Genomic DNA, 11101 nt, shown 5'->3' on the forward strand with positions numbered 1-11101 from the left:
CACCAGGCAAATGGTGATGGTAATTCCTTTATGTTCTGTTCTGTAACTAGACCATATTGGCTGCTCTGGTTAGTATTTACATGAGCAGTTTTCCCTGTTAGAATTAAATGTCTCTCAAGGCTCTGTTTTACACAGGTTCGTTTTAGATTCAATGCTCTTGCTAGTTCTTTAAAAGCAACCATTAAGTTATGATTGCCCTTTGGAATACAGCTGTCCATTAGGTTTAGTACTCCGTTTAGTACTCCGTTTCCATAAAAATAGGATTTCTATATTCTTTCAGAAAAATGGACTGACTGCCTTTATTTTCATTTTTAAGCTTCCTTTTGAAATGAAAGCTTACTCCAACATGGATTCTAAATTCCGCAAAACTACTCACTAATGGCTGGTTGTATTTCTTTTTTTTTCTGGCTTTATTGAGGTATCATTGACAAACAAACTGTATATACTTAGGGTGTACAACATGAGTTATATTCATAGACATTGTGAACGATTACCACAATTGAGTTAATTAGTAAATCCATCACCTCACATAGTTACATTTGTGTGTGTGTAGTGAGACACTTAAAATCTACTGTCCTTAGTAAATGTCAAGTAAATGATATTGTATTATTAACTATATACACCATGCTGTATATGAGATCCTTAAAACTTAGTTCTCATACATCTGAAAGTTTGACTGGTTTTAGAAACCTCACTTGATGTTTTAGAAATTTCTATTAATTAAATAACATCTCTGGTCTCAAGTGTTCCTTTTATATTCAAAATCTCTAAAAATTATCATATTATTTTTCTTTAACAGATATAAGTTGCTTCCTTCCTATTTCATGAACCCCCTGTTTATTTACTATCCTAAAGTTTTTCTTTTTCTCAGTGAAAGAGGAATTTGCTGTTGAAATTGCATCCTTTTACAAATCAGATTGTTTATAAATGGGGTTTGATCATCAGCCAATTTAAATTTTCATTCTTTTTACCCTGTACTTTAAGGACTCAAAACTAAGAATGTTGTAAGGAAAAGAAACAAATTACAAGGGTGGTCATATTTAATAATCATTTTTAAGTTAATAAGTGAAGACAAAATTCACATAAAAATTTATTCTCTTGATTATGCAATTCAGTAGTCTAGGAAATATATTCACAAAGTTGTATGACTATCACCACTGTCTAATTCCAGGACATTTTTATGACTCCAGAAAGAAGCCCCAAACCAATTAGCAGTGGCTCACCACTCTAGCCTCTGGTAATGACAAATCTACTTTCTGTTTTTATGGATTCACTTATTCTAAAAATGGAATATTTTTGGAATTATATAAATAGAATCTTACTTATGTGACTTTTTTTGCTTTTTTCATTGAGTGTAATGTTTCCAAGGTTCATCCATGTTCTGTTATATATCAGTACTTTTTTCCTTATCATGGTTGTACATTATTTCATTGCATGGGTATGCTACAATATATTTTTGTTTTGTTTTAAAGATTTTATTTAGTTATTTATTTGACAGGGTGAGAGAGAAAGAGAGAGCATGAGCAGGGGGGAGTGGCAGAGGGAGAGAGAGAAGCAGACTTTCCTCTGAGCAGGCAGCCCTATCCTGGATTCCATCCCAGGACTCGGACCATTATCTGAACTGAAGGTAGACGCTTAACCACCTGAGCTACCCAGACACTAACACAGTTTGTTTACCATTCATCTGTTCATAGACATTTGGTTTGTTTCCGCCTTTTCAGTTCTGTGAAAAATGCAGCAGCGAACATATGTGTGCAGCCATTTCTTTGAGTATCTGTTCTCAGTTTATTGGAGTATATAACCAGAATTAGAATTGCTGGGTCATATGGTAAATCTGTGTTTAACATTTTGAGGAACTGCCAAGCCACTTTTCAGAAAATTAATACACGTACAGTGGAATTAGCATCAGTTCCTTTGGGAATTTACAATATTGGTAATATCAAAGGGCCCGTTTATTTTTTTCAGTGGTAATAACCTCCTGTGTTACTTTTTTCCTTTTTTTGTTTTTGTTTCTGTGGCAAAAGATTTGGAAAATAACCAAAGGTTTCCCTTCTATTTCAAAACATTCTCTCTGGAACTTGGGTATTCTTGAATTTTGATCTTTGACATTGATATAAACTGTGTGACTTGGAACTAATTTAATCCAAGTAAGTAATTTTTGATTTTATAAAATAAGATAGGTACATAAATTGCTCTTGGTAAATCAATTGCATGTAAAATGAATTCCTATATAGGTTCATCTTCAAATTGCCTACACAGACCTATTTGAACTTTATGGCCACTTGTGGGGAAGACAAGCAGATTTGCTGATGTGAGCAGAGTTGTCAAGTAAGTACCTTTGTCAAAATATCTAATTTGGTCAGATAATGATTCCAGTTACAGAATAAGTATCACTGGAGGGCAAATGGACAAAGAAGTGGTGTGTGCATATACACCCAACCCAATACCCACATAATGGATTATCAAGCAGCCATAAAAAGGTTGAGCTCTTGTCCTTTGTCACAACAGGAATGGACCTAGACGGTCTTCCGCGAAGTGAAATAAGTCAGACTGAGAAAGATAAGTACCGTATAATTTCACTCATGTGTGGAATCTTGAGAAACAAATTCATTAACAAACAGACCTCTAAGTAAGAGCAAACTGATGATGGTTGCCAGAGGGGAAAAGGGTGGGGGGATGGGCAACGAGGGTGAAGGAGAGTGGGAGACATGGCTTCTGGTTACGGAATGAAAAAGTTATGGGAATGAAAGGCAGAGCACAGGGCAGATAATCAATGATACCATAATTATATATTTTTTAAAGGTTTTATTTATTTATTTGACAGAGAGAGCAATCACAAGTAGGCAGAGAGGCAGGCAGAGAGAGAGGGAAGCAGGCTCCCTGCTGAGCAGAGACCCCCGATGCGGGGCTCGATTCCAGGACCCTGAGATCATGACCTGAGCCGAAGGCAGAGGCTTAACCCACTGAGCCACCCAGGTGCCCCCCATAATTATATTTTATGGTGACAGGTGGTGGCTACGTTTATGGCAAGCACAGCATAACATACAGACTTGTGAAATCACTACGATATTCACCTGAAACTAATGTAGCATTGTGTCAACTGATGAGGAGAGTGAAGGCTTGAGGTGACATTCCTCAAGGAGTTCGTGGCCGCCTTATTGCCTTAATGTTGTATTTCATTATAGACTAAAAGTAACCCTATCTGACAACAGCTAAATATTATAGCTCCTGTAAGAATCTGCTTTCGGCATGTAGAAATTCCTTAGAAACGTATGTTATCTCTACCTCTCCTCCTTCCACAAAACTCTAAATATATAATCAATCACCCCAACTGCTTCCAGGTACAGCTCTTTCTGCCCACTGGCCCTGTCCCCATCCTGTAACAAAATCACTTTTTTGCACCAAAAACATCTCAAGAATTCTTCCTTAGTCATTCACTCACAAACCCCAAACTTCCAAATTTCATATCAACTACATTCAAATAAAATAAAATTTATAAAAATGCATCAAGAGAAAACGTTAGATATATATTTAAATATGTTAAATATGCGTATGTGTTATATATACCCATATTTGAAGCGACTGGATATCCATGGGCCAAAGAGGAAAAGAACCTTGGTCAAATCTCACACCTTATTCAAAAATTAATTCAAAATGGGTAATAGATTAAAGTGTAAAATATAAAACTATAAACTTCTAGAAAATAAAAGGAGAAAATCTTCAGGCTCTAGGACTTGGTGAAGAATGCTTAGACATGAAAATAGGATTCAAAAAAGGAAAATTTGATAAATTAAACTTGATCAAAATGAAACTTTTTCTCTGGAGAAGACTGTTAATAGGATGAAAAAGTGAGTACAAACTGGGTAAAAAAAAAATTCTGCAAATCACATAGCTGACAAGCAATTGTATTTAGAATATATAAAGAACTCTCTAAACTCAGCAGTAAAAAAACCCCTCAAAACAATACAGTTAGAAAATGGCCAAAGTACTTGAATAACTATTTCACTGAAAAGGATACATAGCTGTGCAATAAACACATGAAAATAAGTTCAGCATTTCTACACCATTGAGGAAACATAAAATCACAACCACGATGAGATGCCACTACCCACCTATTAGAATAGCCAAAATATTTAAAATTGATAATACCCACTAATGGTGAGGTAGTAGAGAAATGGGACTTCTCATACATTACTGGTGGCAATGTAAATTTGGTACAACCACTCTGGAAAAGTTTGGAAAATTCTTGAGAAATCAAGTACTTCATATGCAACCCAATAACTGTACCCCTGGGCATATATCCCCGAGAAATGGAAACTCACGTTCACACAAAAACTTGCATGTAAATGTTCATAGCAGTTTTATTTGTAATATCCTTATATGTACTCAACCAAATGTTTCTCAATAACTGAATGGTTAAACAAATTCAGGTACATCTGAAACTTGAAATACCACTCAGTAATAAAAAGGAATTAACTTTCTGGGTTCTCTATTCTGTTTTATTGATCTATGTGTCTGTTTTTGTGCCAGTACCACACTGTCTTGATGGAAAGAGCCTAGATGTCCATCTATAGATGAATGGATAAAGATGCGGTACACACATACACACATACATTCATACATATAATGGAATATTACTCAGTCATCAAAAAGATTGAAATTTTGCCATTTGCAATGAGGTGGATGGAACTAGTGTGTGTTATGCTAAGCAAAGTAAGTCAGTCAGAGAAAGACAGATACTATATGATTTCACTCATATGTGGCATTTAAGAAATAAAACAGGGTCATAGGGGAAGGGAAGGAAAAGTAAAATAAGATAAAGACAGAGGGAGGCAAACCATAAGAGACTCTATACTCCAGGGAAGAAACTAAGGTTACTGGAGGGGAGGTGGGTAGGGAGATGGGTAACTGGGTGACAGGCATTAATGAGCGTACTTGAAGTAATGACCACTGGGTATTATGTAACTGATAAATCACTAAGATTTATCAGTTTATTCAGATGTTCTACTTCTGAAACTAATGATACAGTACATGTGAATGAAATTGAATTTAAACAAAAGATTTTTTTTTAGAAAAAGAACTGACTATGGACATACAACAACTTGGGAAGGTATCATGCCAAGTGAAATAAGCCATTCTCAAAAGTATGATTCCATTTATATGATGTTCTTGAAACGACAAAGTTGTAGAGAAGGAAGACAGATTAGCAGTTTCCAGGGATTGAGGTGGTGAGAGAGGGAAGAATAAGTAGAATTATAAAAGGTTAGCACCAGAGCATTCTCTCTGGTGTAGGAAAACCCTTGTACTTTCATTACAAAATGTGTAGTTACAAAATGTTACACAAATGTACACAGCTACAAAAATGTACACAAACTTGATAAAATAATGTAGAACTATATACACACATTGTTCTGAGGTCAGTTTCCTGAGTTTTGTATGTACTGTATTATATTGGATGGCATCACTGGGGGATCTAGGGGAAGAGTATGGTGGGACCGCTCTATCCTACTTTTGCAACTGCATGTGAATCTGTAATTATTTCAAACTTGAAGTTTTTTTTAAGTCATACCTTAACAAAAAATATTTAATTCTAGTTTAAATTTGTATAAGCTGCTCACTTACAGACTAAAGCAATAATATGCAAAAACAAAACAAACAAAAAAAAACACAAAACCAAACCAAAACAAAACACACCCTGCAGTCCTGAGGGCTTCTCTGGTGAATCCTAGCAAAAATTCAAGGAAAAAAATAATACCTCTTTTACCCAGACTTTTATGGAAAAAGATAAAACACTGTAACTCATTTTATGAGAGTAGCAGAACTTTAATATCAAAACCCCACAAGGACATTACTAGAACTTAAAAATTTAGGCAAATGTGCTGATGAACATAAATGGAAAAATCCTAGACAATGTGTTGGCAAACAAAACCCAGGAACATATAAAATAGATGATACATTATGACCCAAATCTAAGCATTGCTAACTGATAATAGGTCTTTTCTTTTAGTCCTCCCCTTCATTTCTGTTCTTCTTTTTTCCCCTCCAAGGCTTAGAGAAATGTGCTTACGTTATCCACCACCAAGGAATTCTCTAGATTTCTATTCACTTGATAGTATTTGTTTGTTTGTTTGTTTGTTTTTATGTGTTCAGCACAGAAATCAGGAACGCATTCACGGAAAACCTGATGAAAGCTATATGCAGAACAGAACAGAAGTAAGGCTGAAGAAGGATCATGAGGAAAGTGCTGGTGTGGATTCAGTAGAAACAAACTGGATTCCTCCCCCCCATCTTTGTAATCCTCTCACTTTCCATTACAATGTCTGACTCAAGGCAGGGGTTCAGCATAGTTGTAGCCTGGATTGCATACGGCAGTCCTGAGTAAATCATCCTAGATTCCACAAGAATCATACAGAAGATGAAGTTAATCATTTCTTGTGATTGAAAAGGAAGAATTTGAGATTGTGGAAGAAAGAAGAGCCAATACACAGGAGAGAGATGATGTAGCAGGCACGTGAGGGAGGGGCGGAGAGAGAAAGAGAGAGAGAATCTTTTTTTTTTTTTTTAAGATTTTATTTATTTGATAGAGAGAGAGCACAAGCAGGGGAAGTGGCAGGCAATGGGAAGGGGAGAAGCAGACTCTCCACTGAGCAGAGAGACCAACAGGGGGCTCAAACCCAGGACCTTGGGATCATGACCTGAGCTGAAGGCAGACACTTAACTGACTGAGCCACCCACGTGCCCCAAGAGAATCTTAAGCAGAGTCCTCGCCAGTGTGAAGCCTAACGTGGGGGTCAGTCTCATGATCCTGAGATCATGACCTGAGCAGAAACCGAGAGTTGGTTGCTTAGCCAACTGAACCCAGGTTCCTCCAAGCATCCCAGGTGTTCTAATGAAAATTGTAGTTCATTCTTTGAACAAGGCTGAGAGAGTATATATGAACAAACTTCAGGGTATCTGTGAACCTTGAGAAATTTTTCACATTTTGCTTGTATATGTGTATTTGTATTTCTCTGGGGAGGAGGTTTTCATAACTTCCAGTAGATTATTAAAGGAACCTATGACAGAATATGTTTTTTAAAAGCAGTTCATTTACAGTGTTAAATATTTACCATGAATATAAGTCCTTGCTGAGTAAAAGAAAAATTCCTCCCTATTTAAGGAATAAAACACGAACTCAAGGATATCAATTGTCTTCTTACCAAAAAAAAAAAAAAATCAGTCTTGATTAATGGTAAGCTACACAGTAGTCATTATGAAAAATAAGAAAAACATGGAAAAATATAAATGAGAAGGAAAACATTTACTCACAACCCAAAAGCAATCATCGTTAATGTTCTACTTTCTTTGAGGCATTATTGTTGAGAATCTAATACATGCATATTACTGTATAAAGCACTCTTAGATTTTAAAAAGGGTCAAGATCTTCAAAGTGATTAAGGACCACACACACACACACACACACACACACACACACACGGTGTGGAAAGAATCAAAGTGTACATCAACTGATGAATGCATAAAGAAGATGTGGCACACACACACATACACACATACACACTCCTGCACTGCACACCTTACATTTCAGAATACCAGAGGTTTAATATAAAGCAGGTACCACATATGTATAATGCTACAGGAAGGGTGGTTCCACCCTTCCACCTGTTATGTTCATTTTAACAGGAAAAATACAAAATAAAATATAAGCCAGAAACATCTTGATTCTGGTCCCTCCTCCATTACTTCCTGCTTCTCTAATTCTCAGTAAGCCACTTAATATTTCTAGGCTTCTGATGATTGACCTCTTTTAAGGATAATGGCACATAATATTTCGATGGCAGGACACAGGACTGTACGATATCCTGAGGTCCCATAAAAACATGTCTGCGGATAGAGATAAATGTATCAATATATAGGTATGTATGCATACATAAAAGTATATATGCAAATTATTTATGTTAGGCCAATTGGAAAATGCAGAAGAGTGCAAAGAAATAAAAACAATTCCTATTTTTATAAACCAGAGATAATAGCTCTTATCCACTATTTTTTTCACATATAAAAATTCAAGCAGCATCCACTTTGCTAGAGACATGCAAAGTGTGTCTAATAAAATGATACACGATTTATGTGTGAATTTTTTTTTAAAACCCTATTGTTGAACCAGTGAATTTTTTTTATTGTGCTGATGGGTTAGAGAAAGAAATATGTTTAAAAACTTCAGTCCAGATACCCACCGCCGCCTCCAAAAGCCTCTCACCCCCCTCCCCCCACCGTCGAGTCGCTATTTTTCTGCCAAGTTTGTGACTGTCACGAGTTCACAAGTTCTAAATCCTGGGTCTCAGCCGCCCTGACGTCCGCAAGGTGCCGGCCAGCTAGCGTCGGTACGGGTGGAACCCTTGCACGTTGTGGTTTTGACCTCGTCCAAAGCCACTGCCGCCGGCGGCCCCCCCCCCCCCCGAGCCTGGCACCTAGGGGCCCCCGTAGGAGGGGGGCTGCTGGCTGGGGTCTGAGAAGCCCTGTCCGAAGCCAGCCAAGTCCTGTCCGTAACCGTACTGACTATAGGGGAAGTCCGGCTGGGCCGCCGGAGGCTTGCTCAGGTCTGGGGCGGCCTGAGACGGAGGCGGAGGGAAAGCCAGAGGTGCTGCCCCTGGAGTAGCAGGTGGAGGAGGAACCCCTGGGGTGGGGGGGCGAACTGATGGGAGGGGGGAGGTGGAGGCCCGTAGCCGAAGCTGAACTGTGCGGGGGCACCGTAGCCCTGCTGGAAGCCCTGAGGAGAGGGGAACCCTCCAGGAGGCGTGGACACGATGTACGAGGTGAACGGTGGGGGCGGTGGGGGCGCTCCTCTCCCGGCAGGCGGTGGTCCCTAGCCACCAATTGCCTGTCCTGCTGGAACCCACATTCCTTGCAGGCCGTATCCTTGCTGCCACGTGGGTGGGGGCTGGCCTGCCCAGCCATTGGCAGCACTGGGCGCGGCCCGACTGCCCCACTGGCTGGCACCTGGCTGTCCCGGCGCTTGGCTTTTGCTGTCCCGTGGCTCAGCCCGTTTAACTTCCACTTTTTTGCCCAAGATGTCGTGAAAATGCATGTGGACAGCCTGGTCCACTGATTGTTCGTCCTCGAAAGTAATAAATCCAAAACCTCGAGGCCTCTGCTTCTCTGCGTTGGAGATCATAACCACTTTTGTGACCACTCCGAATTTCTTGAAGTATTCCCTGAGCTCTGTCTCACCACAATTGTGAGGAATCCCACCGACAAATATTTTATTTGATTTACTGTTATCGCTCCTGCTTCCTCTCCGGCTGCATCCCTCGAGGCGTGCATGGCTTCGGGTCGATGTTTCGGCCGTCTAGTGTGTGTGGTCTGCTGGCCAGCACCGTCCCCACACAGTTTGGGTCTTTAAATTTGACAAACCCAAAGCCTCGAGACTGGTTGGTGGTTTTATCTTTCATGATCACACAGTCTACAACTTCTCCATATTGGGAAAAGTAGCTGCGTAGAGTCTCTTGGGTGGTGCTCCAGTCCAGACCGCCCACGAAGAGCTTCCCGATCTCGTCCACGCCCGAGTTGTTCATGGCGGCGGCTCTCGGCGTCCCGGGCCCCCCCTGGCTCGCTCCCGCCTCCGGAAGGTCACCGGCCCCGGCGCCCTCCCCACAGCTGCGGCCTGGATCTGCGCAACGGCGGCGGCCGCGCTGCCTCCTCCCTGAATTTTTATTTAAAAGGAAACATTAATACAAGTGATAGCATTAACCCCAGAATTGTGTATGTAATGAAGACACACAAAATTCTGCATTTGTATTTATACAAGCAGAATCTCAAATACATTTTTTTTTGGTAGAAGTTACACACTTGGCAGCCTATGATTGTTTTTTTTACAGTATATATGTTTCATCATAAAATACAGCAAAAAATGCCTGAGGATTCTTACCTTATATGAGCTGTCATAACCATGGATACAGAAAGCTGGAAAATACAGAACTGACTCGCTGATTTCTTTCTTTCTTTTATTTTTTTAATTATTTTTTATTACTAACGTATAAAGTATTACTTATTTCAGGGGTGCAGGTCTGTGATTTATCAGTCTTAAACAGCACACAGTGGTCACTGTTGGGTCCCCCAATAATGGGTCCATGGTCAAAGGAGCGAGACTGATACAAAGCGAAGGTCAAGCAAAGCTTTATTTCGTGCCAAGCATTAGGAATCAAACTGACCAGCCAGGGCCATCTCTTGAAAGAGGCGACCTCTCTCTTCTTTACAGACTAGCTTTTAAGGGCAAAGGCCATGTGGTTGGGCCTGGCCACGCACAGGTGGCCAATGAGATTGTAACACACAGAGAAAGCTACATAGTCCTGCTAGGTCACACATAAGTGACCAATTGAATTACAATTTACCCTATAGTAGCTATTTGAACTAGCCTATCACCTTGGTCAGAATTGGTGCCCAAAGGGCACCAAAAGGGCCCATACTCCTTGGTAGCTAGGATATAGTATGCACCCCCACCGACTGTATACCTCCACCTGGCCTGACCCAACCTTGTATTTGGGCTTTGGTACCTGAGACTGGTTTCCAGGACTTGTTTTTAAGTAAGTCCCCTGAAAGGGGTGGAGGGTTGCAGGGTCAGGATGGAGCTGCTCTGGCTAAATAGGCCCTTATAGTCACTACAATGCATACCCTCCCCAATGTCCCTTTGTATGGAACAGAATATTAGGCAAGGGCAGGGCTCGATAAATACTTCTACAGCTTTTTACATCTTCAGCTAATCACGTGTCTCTTTGTAGAAACCACAAAGAACAGGAAGTGAACCTGATACACACCGAAGCGGAGAGAACAATATTTGGAATGTTAACAAGGAAGCTGCAGTATGAGGCAGCCAGTGTTAACAAGTGTATCAAATTGCCGGTCACATTCACCGTCCCTGCTCAGCAGATCCAGGAATTCGGGGATTCGGGGGAAATTGCACCTGAGGAGGGTTCACAATGATTTCGGAAACGGGAAGTGGAAAAGATTTGCTAGGACACAGGTGTGCTGTCAGCCTGGGTTGCTAGTGACAGGTGAGAAAACAGGAGAGGAAAGAAAGGTTTCCTACAGGATTTTGTGTGTAAGA

The 11101-nt window shown here is 40.1% G+C and overlaps 1 pseudogene; it reads right to left on the minus strand.

The window, feature by feature from the left end:
• Positions 1–8457: 8457 nt before the first annotated feature.
• LOC122904025 lies at positions 8458–9590 on the minus strand (annotated as a pseudogene).
• Positions 9591–11101: the final 1511 nt, after the last annotated feature.

The sequence above is a fragment of the Neovison vison genome, chromosome 4 (genome assembly GCF_020171115.1).
Source record: "Neovison vison isolate M4711 chromosome 4, ASM_NN_V1, whole genome shotgun sequence".
NCBI classification, from domain to species: Eukaryota; Metazoa; Chordata; class Mammalia; order Carnivora; family Mustelidae; genus Neogale; species Neogale vison.